The 17,683-nt window shown below is 49.4% G+C and overlaps 1 long non-coding RNA gene across 1 annotated transcript; it reads right to left on the bottom strand.

The window, feature by feature from the left end:
• Positions 1-951: 951 nt before the first annotated feature.
• Positions 952-12,758, bottom strand: LOC118969948 (uncharacterized). Its single transcript, XR_005057768.2, has 4 exons — positions 12,000-12,758; positions 4,123-4,193; positions 3,063-3,139; positions 952-1,101 (listed from the first exon to the last, which is right to left on the bottom strand). It is a non-coding gene; the product is annotated as an uncharacterized lncRNA (long non-coding RNA).
• Between the last annotated feature and the right edge of the window lie 4,925 nt (positions 12,759-17,683).

Genomic DNA, 17,683 nt, shown 5'->3' with positions numbered 1-17,683 from the left:
CACTAAATTCCCCTCTGAAGGACAGCTCTCTCTGGATAGAATACAAGGAAACCCTGCATCTCCCAGTCACGGGAATTCACGATTTCTGTCGTTGTCACCGGCATCCTGGCAGCAAGACACTTCAAGGCGCTTCCGCTGCTGGGCGGAGTCCGCAGGGTGGCAGGGCCCAGGCAGACCCGTTGAGGAGATGGCAGGGGATGGTCCAGCAGCCAGGGAAGGGGGAGATGAGGGGCCCCACTAGGAGCTGGTGCCTGGCTGGCCAGTGGGAACTGGACCAGAGTCGGGAGCATCTTCATCCTGAGCTGGGAAATTTGGGGAGCAGGAAGGCCCCCTACTGACATTCCCCTAAAAGAGGAGACCCTCAACATTCACTCATTCCTTTGTTTCCCAGGTTTGCTTTGAGCTCCCATCATCTGCGCTGCGCTGTACTGGGTGCGAAGGGGGACCCCAAAAGGGGCAGAAGCTTCTTCTGGAAAGAACAGGAGGGCCCTTGGGCAAAACAAAGCACTCACATGTGGAAGATGAATTGATATCCAAGCCCCACAGCCACCATCCCCAGGCCCCTTCCGAGGGGTGACACCCTGACCCTTGCTCCCATCTGCCCTGAGGGAGGATGGCAGGGATGTCCAAGACCTTGCAGACAAGCATCCTCACCTCCACAGCCTGACCCTCAAACTTCTCCCCACCCCAGGGAGACCCCGGCAAGAGTTGGGGAGTCACTCACCCACGACAAACAGTTAAAAGGAATAAAGCAGGTCTGGCGATATCAATGCACTTTGATAACAATAAACTCTGCTTTTAATTTATGCTAATGTGTAGGGCTGTGGTGACAGTAAGAACTAAATTACAGAGTGCCTTTCGAGCTGGTAATTATCCCTCCATTTTTCGCTGCTCTGGAAGATGGACACACAATTATGCTCTCTTGCTGTATATTAATACAGATTCTTGACATCTTCAGCAGACCTGGAGCTGTCATCGAGCTTTTTGTCTCCTTTAATTGAAAATTAATGGTTACTGGGTTGCCACGGAAACAGAGGCCATGGACGCCAATGGCGCTCATGTCTCACCAAGGGACTGGCGGCATTAGGAGTCCGGAATGACCTTGAAAGTTAAAAGAAAAAAAAAAACTTAAAAAAGAAGGGGAGAGCAAAAGAAATGAGGACAGGAGGGGTGGGAGAATGTGTCAGAGCTGAAAGAGAAGAGAGAAAGAAGGAGAGAAAGGAGAGGGAAAGAAAAGATAAACGTAATAGAAAATTGCAGATGGTTAGGAGTATGGATGCTGAACAAGGGGAAATTAAATTAGTAAGTTTCACCTCTTGATGTTTATCTCTTACCTCTCATTTTTTAAAAAAGATCTATTGGAAAAGTAGGAGCTGGGTTTCAGCTTCCAAATCCATGAGTCTACAGATCTGTATTAGGAGGAATGGCAGCATCTGCCCGCAGCCCCTGGGAGGAGGAGACAAAGGCTCCTTGGTGCCTGGGAGGCTGCAGGCAGAGCAGGGGGCAGGGCTGAGGTGTACCGCCAGGGCACTTCCCAGGGGCCAAGGGGGCTGTACTGTCAGAAATGGGGGCCAAAGAGGGGGCTGCCTCCTGGGGAGCCTGAGGAACTGCCACAACATTGCTCCAGCAATAATGAGCGGGTGAAAGGGCGCTGTAGGCTGGGCCTTCAGCTTGAAGACACAACAATAGAACTCACGAGAGTCAGAGATGGGGGCTACGAAGGGGAGGAGTCCCGGCAAGGGGAGGCAAGGGTTGGTTGCCCAGGAAGATAAGAGATAAGAGAAGCAGTTCCCTCTGCCTCCAGAGTGGCCAGTGGCTCCAGGCTTGGGAATGTCTTTATCCTAGGAGAAGTTGGCAGGATCAACGTAGGGGACCTGGGGACCTCTGAGTGTCCTGGCAGGGAAGGTAGGCTCCTTCCTCACCAGCTCACATCCCAGTATCTCAGTCCAGAGCACAGGCTCCAGAAATACAATGAAATTCAACAATTGCTGGATGTCAACAGTGAACCAGGAACCCAGCTAGAGAATCAGGTGTAGAGCCTGCCCTAGAAAATCTCACACTCCAGAATGGGGTAGACAACACGTAAACAAAAAATTACAGTTAGTCACAACACCCTCCAAAGATTTCTCTACAAGGATGTTCATCACAATGTTGTTTATAATAGCAGGACTCTAGAAACAATCTGGATGACCAATAATTGAGGATTGATAAAAATACAGTAGTCCCCCTTATCTGTGGTCATGCTTTCTGCAGTTTTAGTGACCCAAGGTCAGCTATGGTCAGAAGGCAGATGATCCTCCTTCTGACCTATCGCCAGAAGGTCAATAGTAGCCTACCACCATGTCACGATGCACCTGTCATTCACCTTGCTTCATCCCATCATGTAGGTATTTTTTCATCTCACATCATCACAAGAAGGGTGAGTACAGTATAATAAGATGTTTTGAGAGAGAGGGAGACCACATTCACATAACTTTTGTAACAGTACATTGTTATAATTTAAAATTCTATTTTGTTATGAATCTATTGGTATAATTGTTCTGTTGTTAGTTACTTGTAATTAATTTGTTATTGTTGTTAATCTTTTACTATGCCTAATTTATACATTAAACTTTATTATAGGTATGGATATATAGGAAAAATCATAGTATTTATATGGTTCAGTGCTATCTGCTGCTTCAGGCTTTAAGACTGGGGGTCTTAGAATGTATCCCCCATAGGTGAGGGGGGACTATTCTATATGCCTTACAATATACCCAGAAGATGGTGCACTATATAGTCATTTCAAATCATGTTGGAGAAGAAAATTTAATGACCTAGGGGGAAGGTCCTCACATTTTGTTTGGTTAAAAAAAACAGTTTATGTAATGGTAATAATATATTCATGATTTCATGATTCTGTTTCTAAAGTTTTTGAGATATGTGTACATTAAACCTGGTATGCTGTAATAAAAAGTTGCATATGTATGTGTAAATGTGAGTGTGTAAATATGTGAGTTTGTAAATGTGAATGTTCGTATGTATGAGTGTATGAATGTGCGTATGAAACAGTAAAATCTTACCACGGTTATTGCTGAGTGATGGCATTATGGCTGAATTTTATCTCCCTTTTTATGCTTTTCTGTATTTTCCAAATTTTCTACAATAAATATATATAAGTATTACTGATAGAGAAAAAAAGGTGTCTTTGAAATTAGCTTCTCCAGAAACCAGTCCCCTAGAGATAGAAATCCCCAGCCAGGAGTTACACACACACACAGAGAACAGGCCTCTGGCCCAGGTGCTTCCCTCAGAAATCAGCCTCTGCAGTCCCTCCCCTCAATTACCGGGACCCCATCCCAGGCTCTCACTCCCACCCAGACCCTTCCCCACCCCCACCTGTAGTCAGGGTGTCCAGAGCTGAGGGGAGGGGCTGAGGACCCTCAGGAGGGGTTATGGGGGGCAGGGCAGGCTGAGCAGGTCCTGAAGCACACAGCTCTAGAGGCCAACAATGACCACTCCTTGATCCTGTGTGAATCTTAATCTCAGCTGAGGCCCAGAGAGGTTAACTGATTTATGCCAAGTTGCAAAGTTGGTGGGTGGCTGAGCTGGAAGCCAACCCCAGGGACTGTCTGCCTCCAGGTGTGTATCCTCTGCAACCTCCCTCACCGGGTCCAGAAACCCCAGGTCCAGCTGGAAGCCTCTCTGAATTGCTTGGATTTCTGGCATAAGCCCCATTCTGGGAAGGTCACCATGATAAACAGCATCTTTTCTTAGTCTTTGTACCTTTGATTTGCCCTGGACAGGGCTGGGAGAGAATAGTCATGCTACCCTTAATTAGAGCAGGTATTTTGGAGAAAGACTGGCTGGGAGTGGGGCTCCTGGGAAATGCATCCTTTCCATCTCTCAAGAGATACATTCTTAAGTTCCTGCCCCTCTCAGGCCCCACACTCACCTGGCAAACAGGAGCTCTGTTCCTCACCCCCAGTTCACTCTTTCACTTGGGGCCAAATCTCAGTCTCCAAAATCAGATTCCACACTCCCTTCCTCTGGGAAGCTTTCAGGCAATTAATTTTATGTTGCCAATATTATTCTTTTACTCTGCCGCCTGATAATAAGTAAAACTACCCTCATTGTACACACCCTCTGTGGCAGGCCATACTCCATGTTCTTTTCAGGCATTCACTCCATCTTCTTAACCTTGTGGGGGGATGCTATTTTCACCAAATGAAGCACAGAGTGGTTAGCTGACTTTCCCAAAATCACACAGCAAATCAGTGGCAGTCAGAATTTGAACCCTGGCAGTCTGAGAGCAGAAGCCACACTCTTAACCACCACCACCCCACCGCCAATGACAATGCAAGGGTATGAGGTTTCACTAGAATTCCATTCCACTGGGTGACCTGGAATTCAGTAGCCCAGTTTGACTGGGCTCTTGTGACAGTTCACTGATCAGGGCAATGGTCTTTACCCAGAACAGAGGATCTTGCATTTGTAGGCAGGTGGAAACAGGCTTGTCCCCATCATCTGGAGCACATATCACATCTGTCACATTGACTTGGTCAATTCTGTCCTTACTGGTCCTGCTACCAGAACTCAGGACAGTCTCTGCACCTGGGGAAAGGTTCACAGAGCAGCAGGCTGGCCAGCCGGGGACAGTCACTGGGGAAAGGTTGCAGATGAAGCCCCCCATGCCGCTACCTACCCGGACTGAGCCCTGGAAACAGTGGAGGCCTGGCATCTTCTCCTCTCCACCACCCTCCACCCCTGCTGTTTGCCCTTCTTTGCTCCTCCCCATCCTCCCCCACCCTGCCTCACCCCTGCCCACTTCCCTATCCACCCACTTTCCCAGAGTGAGAACAAACAAGAAGACAAGCCTAGCATCAGTGGCTGCAGTGGCAGCAAGGGGTGCAGGGAGCTTGCCTTCATTTCCCGGCTTCCCTGATCCCGACCTTAATCCCCACTCAGCATCCTGTCAGCCGGGTTGTTCTCAAGCTGACATTGCTGCAGGCGCCTTCTCGCCAGCCTTTCCTCAGATCTGCCTCCTCTGGGGACTTCTAAAGAGGAGCCAGAGGTTTCTCTGCTACAGCCGGCTTCACACACTGCCCTCAAGCAAAGCCTGGCTCCCAGGGGCCTCGGGGAGAGGGGGCAGCAGGGGCAGTGCCAGGCCTGGTGCTTCCAAGGAAGAGGGAAGGACAGAAGTGGCTGGACCCCAGAGGGTTCTGGAATGACAGTCAGACCAGGGGCAGGAGCCCAGCCCATGCTGTTGGGCTCCTCAAACAGGGGGAGCCTTGCTCAGGTGTGTGGGGCTGTGACGGGAAAAGAGGCTGGAGTCCAGGGAATTCAGGCAAGGGTGAGTTCTGGCTGTGGAGGAAGAGGTGAGGACTGCGATTTTCTGAGTCTGTTGGGAGATCACAGTTCAGGGGTGGTTTGGAGAAATGGGCAGCTGGGGCCTGCACCATATGAGTGTGCATGAAAGAAAATCCAAGCATACACATTGATCAGCTGACTTCCTCAACACCTGTGATGTTCTGGATGCTGGGAGAGAAAAAGGAAAGGCACTCTGGTGAAAGGGGTAGAGCGTGAACTTGGCTTGAGATGGGTTGCTATCCCAGCCCAGCTCTTCCACAGAGTAGCTTCATGGCCTTGGGCCAGTCCCTTGGCTTTTCTGAGCCCCATTTTTCTCACCTACAAGGTGGAGACTGGGTTATAATAAAAGCTTCCTTGCAGGATCCCTGGGATGTTTAGAGACATGTGCAGAGCACCTGGGGTTTAGAATGATTTTTACTATACATGTCACTGTCCACAGGGGACATTAGACTCCAGAGTTTCATCTGGATCTTCATGAATGGGGGCTCTGCATGCAGGGTGCCTGTGAAAATGCTGAGTCTCCACGTTTGAAATCAAGGTCAGGCCACAGCCGGAACAAACACCCAGGGCAGTGAGTTCTGGCCAGCCTGCTGCTTTCCCCAGAGTCCAGCTTGTGACACGCCCATCCTGCCAGGGACACAGGAGGTTCCTGGAAACCCAGGAAGGGGCTCCCAAGACCCCAGGTGCTCAGCTTCCTGTCCTGCGCATGTGTCTCCAGGCAGAGAGCTCTGAAATCCACATGCAGGCTGGATGGGCTTTGTGAGAGTCCAAGGCAAGAGGCTGGGCAAGTAGCAGAAAAGTTGCCTCCCCTTCCAACTTCTCCATTCCACAGGTGGGAAGGAGTCCTAGACGGAGGTTCTGGATTCAGTTCCTCTAGCTCCTCAACACAATCCCTCCCAAAGCAGTAAAATGAGCCCTGGCTCCTCCTATTGCCAGCAACTGCACAGCTGGTGACTACAGGCAAGTTATTGAACTTCTCTGAGCCTAGGTGTCCTCCTTAGTAAAATGGGAATGTTACTGTTTGTCTGTGCTGTGGTGCAGTAAAAACCAAGCAACACAGGTGAACCATCTAGAACAGTTCCTGTCAGGTGGCAAGTGCTTGAAAACATGCAAACCGCCCTGGTTGGCAAAAGGTTTTGACTCAGGGTGAGGCATGTCTGTATGAGCATGACTTGGTGATAAAAAATAGAATGTTGACAGTGTTTTAGGTTTCAGAAATGGGTATGAATGTCAAAAAGTCAAAGCAGCAGATCAAGAAGTCATATCACTATCCTTGGCACCTAATAGATGTTGGTACATTCTCATTTTTTCTTTCCCTCCTGCCTCCCTTCCTTCTAACCAAAAAAAAATATTTTCACCCTTCTGACCAATTCATTCCAGCCCTTTGGGGGAAGTCAGATTCCCTGCTGACCTAACCATAATGCTTCCTTCTCATCTTTGGGGACAGGGGTTCCTCTGGGACCCACTTAGGGCACCATTGTCTCCAAGTCTTTGAGAAACCACCCGTTTCAGAATTCCCAGGAACTTGTCAGCAAGGCCGATACTTGAACACTCCCCACCTGCTGAGTTAGCATTGAGGGATGTGCCTGGGTGTCAATGTTTAATAAGTTCCCTTGTGATTCTGACACCCACTAAATTCGAAAACCACCTCCTTGACTCTTTCCCCCACCCCCGACCCATGCACTAGGTCCATAGTGTGTGCCCTTATATTTGTTACACAGTGTTTAAAGTCCTTGTCATGGGAATGTGGTCACTGCTCCCCTAAGCCAGGAGATACCTTGCCACAGTCCTGCAAGGACTCTAAAGCCCCTGGGCAGGATTGAGCCCATGGTACCTGTACACACACCTCCGCCACGGTTGGCAGGAGCTGGGACGGCTCCGTCCATCTCCCACAGTGGACTCTGGATTCCTAGAGTTGGTGTACCACCAGGTTTCCCCCATAGGTGGCCTGGGATGCCACTGGGGCTCCATCCATGTCAAACAAAGCGTGGGCTCCCTGCGCTGGCATTCAGAGAGACAGGATCAGGAGGGCACAGGTTGCCTCCACGCTTTCCAAGATGTCTCTGCCCTGGGGCTTCAGGAGCAAGAAAGCTTTCTGCTACTTTTTCTCTCCCTGGAGGGTCCCACAAATGATGGATGCCTTAGTGTTAGGGGAAGAACTGGGAGTGGCCACATCTCAGATCTCTGACAGCTCACATCCCCTGACATTCCAAGCCCCACACCCTGTAACTACTCCCACCTGCCTTAGCATGAGTTAAGTTGACCAGAATTCTATCAAGGTGCCCCTGGGAGAAGGGAACAGTGGGACATGTGAGTCTGAAGTCCTCACCCTTCACAAGCAGTCAAGCGGACCATGGCAAGTCCCTCCCTCAGCTGCCTCACCTAAGAAGCAGCAGCTCAAAGTTGTGAGGGCGCAAAGAGACCAGGAACATAAAAGTGCTAAGTGAACACCAGGTATGGATCTTGTATTCATTCGTACTTTGTAGAATGAATCCTTTTGAACTCTGTCTACAAGCAGGCTCAGGCTACCTAGGAAGCCCCTAGTCCCACTGCCTCCTCTCAGGGAGTCCTCGGCTAAAGCTGTCTGGCTCTTAAAACAAGTCCATCTGTTTGGGGTGCTTCGGAGACAGCAGGGAGGGGCCTCAACCACTCTAACTGCTTCCAAAGCGGTGGAGTCTAGAACCCCATTCGAAGGCAGCCTGGAGCCATGAAGTCTGCCGGAGGGTGTGGGGAGAGGCAGGGAGGGGAGGCACCAGGGCAGGAGGACTCTGGGAGCCAGATCCCGAGACTCCCATGGGCGTGAGAGCAGAAACCCAAACCCTGGCCCCCCAACCCTGCCCCCTAAGCCACCGTCCGGAAAAAATAAACTATTTCCTGCAACCAGCTCCGAAACAAAGTCTGTGAGTGAGCTGTGACACATGTTACATAAATAGAAGCCGCAGAGGGGAAAAGCCTGTTTTCTCTTTCATTATTTATCACTCTCTAACCATCTCCAGCTGGGTGAGTAAACAGGCGCGTTGGCCCATAATGAGGAACAGGCTGCCGCGTGGGGCTGCAGAGGGGCGCAGGCCAGCGGAAGGGCAAGCATGATGTGTCTGTCTGTCTGTCTGTCTGCCCCGAGAGACAAGAGTCAGAGTCTGCAAAGGCACTGGGAGCACCTGATTCCAGCAGCGAGCTGCTACCCACCTGATGCCCTGGCCAGGGTGGGGCACAGTTGGGGACCGGGTGTGCTGGATGGAGGAGGTGGCAGATGTGGGTGGGAGAGGATGTGAGAGGCACAAGCTCAGTGTGAGGCTGCCAGTGTGCTGGGTCTCAGTGTATGACCCTGTGGGCCGGCCTCTGAGTGTGGCCAAAGGGATGTGTGGGAGCAGGGCAGTGTGAGGCTGTGTGAACTTCGACTGCAAGGGGTGTGGGGAGCCATATGTGAGTCGGGGAGGTTGGGGGAGGGGGTATATCTGGATGGTGCAGCTGCATGTGTGTGTGTGGGGGGGGCATGGGAGCATGTGAATGTGTGCGTGTGATCCTGGCTGTGTATATACAGGGTTGTGTGATGGTGTGAGCATGCATGTCATGTGACTTTGATAGTGTGTACGTCTGTATGCCACTATGGGAGTATGGAAAGCACATGTGAGATTTTATGGCCCTAAGGTGTTGTTATGGGTTGATTGTGTGTCCCCACCAAAAAGATATGTTGAAGTCCTAACCCCCAGCACCTCAGAATATGATCTTATTTGGAAATAAGAGTTGTTGCAGATGGACTCGGTTAAGATGAGGTCATACTGGAGTAGGGTGTCCCCTAATGCAATGTAACTAGTGTTCTAATAAAATATGTCCTCTTGGAAAGTCCTCTCTGTGAAGATACAGGGAGACATGTCCATGCGAACATGGAGGCAGAGATGGAAGATGCACCTACAAACCAAGGGACACCTGGGCCAGGAGAAGCTCTCAAGAGGCTAGGCATGATCCTCCCCTACAAGTCTCAGAAGGAACTCTGACTTTAGAGTCCTAGCCTCCAAAACGGGGATGATAATAAGATTCTGTTGCCTTCAGCAACCAGTGTGCGGTACTCTGTTACAGCAGCCCTAGGAAATGGATAGTGGTGTATACGAACATGTTGTGTGAGCTTGGAAGAGGGTAAATAAGTTCAGGCAACCATGAGAATGTGTGTGTATGTGTGCGTGAGATCCTGGTTGTGTAGATGGGTGTGAGCATGACGATCTGGCCATGGGAGTACGTAAATGTGTGTGTAAGACCAGGGAATGTGACTGTGTGTGTGTTCAAGTATGCCAGCACAGGTACACATTTGGTGCCTACCTACCATCATCCTGGAAAGGAACCCAGCATTCATCCTTCACCTCTGGCTACCTCTGCACACCCCCAGAACCCTTCCCTGACCTAGCCAGGTCAGCCCTGGTGGAGGGCTGAGACAGTCCTGCTGAGGGCTGCCCCCCGGGGTCATCGCAACATCAAGGTTGAAACCACACTCTGGACCTAGAATACTCATCAGACCCCTTGTTTTTAGTCCTGGGCATTCTTGCACAAAGAATGATTTCTCCCTAGCTGGGGGCCGTGGAGCCTGTATCATTTGCCTACATGAGGAGTTACAAGGGAGACAGGCCTACAGTCAGAAGTCCTTGAAACAGAACTGGGTTTTGAGCACCTGTGTTGACCAGGCCAATCCCAGCAGACCACTGGATGTCCTTGCTTGCTTATTTTATAGGAATGGTGCCAGAATTAGGGGTGCTAATGGACATTAACTTGTCTTATTAAGAAATGCTTTATAAAATGCCCCTGCAGCCCGACTGAGACAGGCCTATCACAAAGGTAGCCCCCATGAGGAGCTATGGTATTGATAACATTTCCTCCATCAGGGTGGTTTGCTGTCTCCTTGTCCAGTTTCCCACAATCCCATCCCTTAGCTTTATAATGGTTTGATTAAATTCAGGAGTCTGCAAACTATGGCCCCACCAAATCCTGTTTTTGTATGGTCTGTGAGCTAAGAATAATTTTTATAGATGAACATTTGCCATTGATTTGATGATAGGGAGCATTTACTTTGAACTCCCATTAAGCAAAATGTTATCCCTCTCCTCCTCCCCTGCCCCCAAGTTGCATCCTCATTGGCAGACCTGTACTACAAACACTTGTTGTACTCAGTTAATATTGTAATTCCATTGATAAAAATTTTGTGGAAATTTGTTTTCTCTCTTGTTACATAAGCTCTTACACAATATCCTTGATTTTGCTTCTTGGTCTACAAAGCCTAGAATATTTCTTCTCTGTCCCTCTACAGGAATAGTTTGCTGGTCTCTGCCTCCACTACTGAATTCTGCCATTACATAAACAAGTTGGCCATAGTTTTCCAATCCCTGAAATAGAACACTCTAAGCCCTGGGCCATATTGATTGGTTTGAAGAGGGGCAAGCAAGATAGGCCCCAACAAGTCAGCATTTGCTTAAACAGTTCACTAAACTGAGCTAGGCCGGACGTGAGTTCGAAGGTGATAGGACTCCCTCCAAGGTCTCTGAGAGCAAAGCCCACCCAGGGAAAGGCAGAGTTAAGCAATGTAGAGAATCCAATGACATTGTTGCAAGGCCCTGGATCACACATGACCTGCAGCGAGATCTATGCGTTGATTTTTCAGTTGCATGAGCCAATCAATTCCCATTGTTATTTAAGCCCACTTAAAGTGAATTTTCTGATGCTTGCCCCAACACAAGAGTACAGATGTAGAGTGCTTAATCCAGCTCAGGGCATCAAGGAAAACTTTTAAGAGGAGGTGTCATCTAAGCTGGGTCTTAGAGTCAGCTGTGAAAGCAAATGGAAAAAAAGGTACTGCAAGCCAAGGGCACTGCCTGGGAGGAAAGAGCACAGCACACGCCACAAGTCCCAAGTGGCAGAGCTGGGAGTGGCCAGGGATGGAATCAGAGGCTCAAGAAAGGACACCTTGGGGTCCACGTCTTATGGGAATGGTCCTTGAGCAAGGCATTGTATGTTCAGTCAGCACTTTAGATACAACTTCCAACCACTGTGGAGGGTGGACTGGAGGGAGTTGCAGGGAGGGGATCAGACTGGAAGCGGGGCGGCAATTAGGAGCCTACAGGAATACCCCAGGTAGACAATGATAAGGGTGCAGACCAATGGCAGTGGGGGTGGGGATGGAGAGGAGGGAACGACTCAGAAGTATTTTGGAAGTCACATCCACAGGACTTGGTGACTGGCTGTGACAAGAAAGGGACAGAGAGGATCATGGGTAATTCCTCATTTTTAGAGCAACTGGGGGATCCTGATGCCACCACCGGGGAGAAAATGCAGAGGTGGGGTGTGTTTGGGGATACAGATGATGATTGTGTGCCTGGAACATGTTCCTATGCCATCACTGGAGGTGCCCAGACATGGGGGTGGGAGTAAAGTCCAAGAGAGGGAGAGTACTTCGAGCTACCAACCCACAGGTGGTAGGTCAAACCATGAGAGTAGATGGGATTGTCCAAGCGGACAAGCAGGTTGAGGAACGTAATGGGTCCAGGCTGACGCCTTGGGAACACCAAGCACGTACCCACAGAGGCTCATGGAAAGCAAAGTCAAAGAGGAGAATCCATGGGCAGAGTGTGGCAGGCGTTGGCGCCCTGCCCGTGTCTGTCAGCACTTACCTCGAGATGGAGAAGGCTGCTTACTGCCAACACCTGCTCTTTGCCTGAAGCGTTTTTCCCGGCCATTGAAACACCCTCCGCTCCAGCTCAGGATGGGCCGGAAGTGCTGAGAGTTAGTGTGCCTGGAAGCAGCCCTCAGCCAATGGCAAAGGGGAGCTGGTGAGTAAATATCCCGGCTTCCTTGCCCCGCGGTACGGACAACTCACGGCATGTCTCATGTATCCTCCAGAGTTCCCCAGTGCAGCTGTGCCCCTCTCGCTCACAGTGGTAGCCTAAAGCGCTGATAGCAGTCCCTGTACTGGTTTCCTGCCCCTCCTCTCCTTTCCTGGGACGTCTTCCCAAAGAAACTCTGTGCGCTTTAATTCTCATCTCAGAGTCTGCTTTCTGGGAGAATCTAAACTAAAACAGAGGTGTCAGGAAAACCAAACGAGTAGAAAATTTTAAGATGCTCTCCCCAGGTAACTTTTGTTTTTGGGAGATCGGATCATCCCTGCCCCCGCGCAGTGCCTAGCTCCACACTCATAAAAGAGGCAGGGCGATTTTCCTGATCCTGAGGTTCTTAGCACGGGACTTTCCACGTTCTGAGGCTGGACAAACTTCATTAGCAAGAAATCCTTTCCTATCTCTCACCTCAGTTCCTCCTGTGTTTAAAGGGGCTGCTGCACACAGGGAAGTGTGGCCACAGCCCCTTGAATACTACAAAGGCCTAGAAGGATACCCTCCCTCTCCTTGTACCCCAGCATGCCACGTGGCTTTCACTTTTTCCTTTCATCATATGTCCAGTCCTGTGGATGTTCATCACTTCTCTTTCCATCTGCAATCCAGGGACGAGCTCTGACTGTGAGCCAGTGTCCCAAAGGGAGGCAGGGAGAGCCGGGGGGGCCTGGAATACTCCCTACTCCCATTCTACTCCTCACCTTAGGTCTCAGGGCAAGAAACCAAGAGGAAGGGACTTGAAACAGACTTCTGGGGGAAGATGGGGAAAGGTCCTCATGAAGCCATCCAGGAGAGCAATGAAGTGGACACTCCAGCGTGTACCAAGTCAGGTGGGAATGCAGGCACTCTGCTTAGGTAATTGTAGAAATGAAATGTGAGTTTCAACCTCTCTGAGCTTTGGTCTTGTCATTTGTAAAATGAGGATAATAACAGTGTCTACCTGAGTCAGGCTGGGTTCCCCTGGAAGCAGGCCCTCAGACAAACTACTCCAGTCCACGTGGTTGATTTTGGAGGTAAAGGAAACATGAGAAGTGAGGAAGTGGGACAAGGAAGGGAAGAAAGGTAATAAAGTGTACATTATCAAGCCAGCAGCTAGGGTGGGCTCAGTCCTGCTGGGGAACCCTGGGGCTGCACACAGAACACACACATCAGAGTAATCCCACCAGAGGGGTGAGAGCGTGGGAGCAATTTTATACTAATCAGACATGGGTGGCGGGCTCTCCCAGGAGGGGTTAATTCCCAACACTTCTGGCCTCCTGCACAGTGGCAAAGTGGGCTCCAATGCCCAGAGGGAGCCCTCAGCAAGGACAGGCAGGTGCTGTCAACTGGAAGGTTGAGGTGTGTAAGTGGGTCAGGAGAGGGCACAGGGACAGGGCACTGGGAGCATTTGCCTACCATCTCACAGGACTGGGAGGGGGAAAATGAGGTCACCCGTGAGGAGTGCTTAACACTGTGTCCAAGATGGGTTTGATTCTGATCCAGATTCCGCTTCATTCCAGCCTTCCGTAGCCTGGCCCAGGGACTTCTGGTGCCTAATGCCTATGAGGGAGGTTGGACCAGGGGTCAAGGGCAGAGGGGACTGGACGAGAGAAGGCCAGGGGGGCAGGTGCAGGAGAACCAGGAACCATGGGGCCCAGGCCAGGCTTGGACTGTGAGTTGGACTAGAGTGTGAAAGCCCCAGGAAAATGTGCGTGCCCCAGTTCACAGTCCTGGCCAAACGCCATGCAGAACACAGGATTTATCTCATCTCTCCCGTTATGTCTACACTGCATCCATTGCCTTTGCCTTTTGGGGCACTGCCTTCTCTGAACAAAACAAACTAAAGCATTAGGATCCGGTGGGGTCAGAGTATGTGCTGGGGTCTAGGATTATGTGGGGTCAGACTATGTGATGGGATACCATAGATGTCCCACAGGTGATGATGATCTCCAGTATGAGGCTACCCTGGCTTTGACTTTCCTCCTTCACATCCTACCTCGCCTTCCAGTGTCAGTAGCTGAGACCTCCAAACCCAAGACCTTCAAGTTTCCACGGGGAAGGAACACTTCCCTTGCTAAGCTCCAAGCTCTGGAGGTGTCCCTATGGACAGGCAGAAGGGAGCAGGGGGCAGGAATGAGACAAGTGGGGAGCACAGCCTTCTGGGAGCAGGGGATTGTCCCAAGTAAGTAAGGGTGCTGCCTTGTCCCATTTTCTATCCAATACTTCAGGATTTCACCCTTGACCCCCAGTTCTTTCCCTACAATGAGTGAAGACAGTTACTACATACTTCTACATTCCCCAACTGATAACCTGCAGGGCAGCAACTTGCTCTGAAGGGTCAGACTATTTTCTAACTTTGACCTGAAGTATCAAATCGTAATCAAACCAACAGGCATTTATTGTATACCTACTTTGTAAAACATACCATTCCTAGTGCAACAGGAAATCCCCAAATGACTAAAATCATGGGCCCCTGACCTCAGTGTATTGTCTAGTTGGAGAGATGAGGCATAAATGGTTAAAAATTAACAAATAATACAATGTGTTAAATAGTTACTAGGTGCCCTTAAACAAAAGTTAGCTAACAACACATCATAACATCAACAGGAGTGCTAAGGAAGAGACCAAGAGATGAAAGTGGGCGGGGGTAATCAAGAAATAAAATCCTAGCTCCAGCCTGTCTGCTGCCTACACAAGTTATACTATTTCTCACCACCTCTCTGCCAGACCCTTGTCTTTCTTCTCCCTGTTCTGCAGTTGAAGAAACTAAGATTAAGTCTCTTGCTTCAGGATTTCAGACTAGAAAGTGACAGAATGGGGATTTAAATCCAAGTGTCTCACAGTGAAGGAAGAGGTGGGGTAGCTCTTGAAGGATGAACTACATGAAGGGGACCTCTGGGTCCACAGGAGATGAGGGCTGGGTGCAGATGCATGGGGGAGGGGGACAGTGCTGGATATAAGCTCTTGGCCCATCCCTGTGTGTGTCCTGCTCTCTCCCTGCTGGGAAATCCTTCACAGAGGGGTCTCCTTTGACCCAAAGATGCTGTGTTCTAATTGATGGAAAATTGTCCACTGCTTCTCAGGTTATTGCTCATTTCCTGATCCTTAATGACTGGTTTTCCACCAATCAGCCCAGAGTCCCATGCCCATCACTTTGTGAACAAGGCCTGAATCTCTGAGTCCCTAAAAGTAACTGTAGGGGGCCTGCAAACATTTTCCAGGGCCTGGGAACCTGGCACCAAACAGAGCAACCCAGCCCCACCCTCTAGTCCTGGGTATCTCCCTCCACAGCCCCCTGGGACAGCTCCCCACAATGCAGGATCTTCTACTCAGGGCAATATGGTAAGCTGACAAGCCTCCCCCCAGGACTAGGAATCCCCCTTAGGAAGGGGGCAGTCTGGAGAGTGCCTAGAAGCTTCCTGGAACAGTTCATTAAGATATCAACCCTTAATGAAATATTTCTTTGTTTAAATCGTCATTTATCTTGGGGAACAGGGGCCTTTGTGGCAAAGAAAAAGGCTGCCCCCTGCCATCCCTCTCCCACCTCGACCCAACACAAACCCTGCGTCTTTCTGAGTCAGGAAGATTGGGAAGCAGGGGAGGGAACAGCAGCTAAGAGATCGGGAGGGGAGAAGATTCCAGAGTGGAGGAACCACAGAAGGACCACTTGACTGAGCAGGAGGCAAACGAGGAAAAACAGAAGGCCCTGAGGCTGTGTGTGTGGGTGCTGCTCAGAAGGAAGCCCACTGCACTGTGACCACAATGGCCAACTTCAGAAACAACCTCACTGTCCATCACCTGGAGGCTGGGCAAATAAACCAGAGTACACTCATGGTGGAATGCCACCATAGGCCTTTTCGATGAATGACCTAGAGATACAATGTAGCAAATCTCCCTAACAGGAAGTTGAGTAAAAAATTCCACCAACGAGCAGACGGATACCTTTAATTTAAAAATTTAAGATACCCAAGCAATACTAAAAGGGGTAAGTGTATAAAACTGAACTCGGGAAGGCTCCCGACCAGCTTCAAGAAACTGGCTGCTTCTGGGAAGAGAAGGATGGAGAAAGGACAGCAGAGATACGGAGAGGACCTCAATTATACCTGTGACAATTTTTAGGCTTTCTATTTTTATCTTTAAACATAAAGGCACACAAATCATTAAGTATACATCAGCTTAATTAATTTTCACAAAGTGAACACACCCATGTCTTCAACTCCCAAATTCAAAAAAACACAGAACATTCCTAGACCCCTAAGAAACCTCTCATGACCCCTCTCAGACACTGCCCATTCTCCTGAGTTCTAATGCCTTCAGTTAGTTTAATCAGTCTTTGGATTTCAGATGAATGGAATCATGTTGTGAGTTTCTCATTCCTGGCTTTTATGTTCAATTTTGTTTATGAGATTGTGCCATGTTGCTGTGTAGCAATGGTTTATTCATTTCTATTGACAGATACTAGCCCATGTATGAGAATAGCATGACTTAATTCACTTACTGCACTGTTGATGGATATTGCCAAGAGTGCTACTAAGAACACTCTAGTGTATGTGTTTCGGTGAACACATATATTATGCATATCTGATGGTATATACTTAGGAGTGGAACTGCTGTATTATGGTGGTAAAGTTTTATTCCTTGATAACTTAAGAAAGTTTTTGAGAAGAAAAGTTAAAACTCAAGTAGTAAGATGAATGGAAACAAAGTATCTGGGCCTAGATGTGTGGGGTCTGTGGGAATAAGGAGACTAATGTTTCTGGACAGAAACACACCCTCCCCTCAGGTAAGGGGGCTATTAGGTCTGGCCTGATACTACAAGATGACCCTGCAGCCCACTTCATTCCCACAACAGGGAGGCAGCAGACATTGGGAAAGGGCATCTGCTTCTGTGCAAGAAGACCATAGGCAAGTCCTTGCTGCAATGCCTCTTAGCAGTGTGACCTGGGGTAAGCTGCCTAACCTCTCTGAGCCTCAGATACCTCACCTGTAAAATGACAAGAGCCACCAAACCTGGGGTGAGGAAACTGAACAACACATGAGTCAAGTGCCTGGCACACAGCAGACAGTCCATAAGTATCAACTGCAGTTGTATGTATGCTTTACAATTTTGTGAAGTCAGTATTCACCATTTTTAGGTGAGGAAACTGGGGCTCACAAAGAGAAAATAAGTATTTATGGGGAAGCAACTGATGAACAGGTCACCCAGCCAGATGCTTTGCCTATGCTTTTCATGCTATCCTTCCAACCACCCTTGGAGGTATTCTCCCAATTTTGTGCATAAGGAAATTAAGGCTAAGACATCATAGAACATGCCCAGTCACACTGCTGGCAAGTGATCATGGCTGAAGTTCAACCCAAAGCTGCCTCACTCCAGCTCCTGTGTTCTTGACCATGGCCTCCTTAGTCAGGCTAGACCATGAGACCATGGGCCCTGGTTCTTGCCACAGCCAAAGCCCCTGGCCTGACTCTGGCCCCTTTGAAAGAACAAG

Source organism: Manis javanica, chromosome 16, assembly GCF_040802235.1.
Source record: "Manis javanica isolate MJ-LG chromosome 16, MJ_LKY, whole genome shotgun sequence".
NCBI lineage: Eukaryota > Metazoa > Chordata > Mammalia > Pholidota > Manidae > Manis > Manis javanica.
Note: the sequence above shows the minus strand (reverse complement) of the source record. Positions and strands in the feature narration are given on the sequence as shown.